Here is a 236-nt window from a genome sequence, read left to right as displayed (position 1 = left end):
TTAGTTTAGTTTATAGTTATAAATAAAAACAAACTCAAAAAGATAATAAAAGTTAATAAATATAATAGTTTAGCAATTACATATCTGCGGTTATGAAATAATCCATAAGACAATTTGTTAGTATTTCGCGCATTTAGATAAAAATGCAGGCCGACGAATCGTCGCGTGCGTTCCCCTTAAAAATAATAGTAAGGTTACGCTAAAATTTCTGAAAAATTACTTGGAGTCTCCATCCT

Source organism: Acyrthosiphon pisum, chromosome A1 (genome assembly GCF_005508785.2).
Source record: "Acyrthosiphon pisum isolate AL4f chromosome A1, pea_aphid_22Mar2018_4r6ur, whole genome shotgun sequence".
In the NCBI taxonomy this organism is placed as follows: domain Eukaryota; kingdom Metazoa; phylum Arthropoda; class Insecta; order Hemiptera; family Aphididae; genus Acyrthosiphon; species Acyrthosiphon pisum.
The sequence above is the reverse complement of the archived record's forward strand: the minus strand, read 5'-3'. Positions refer to the sequence as shown.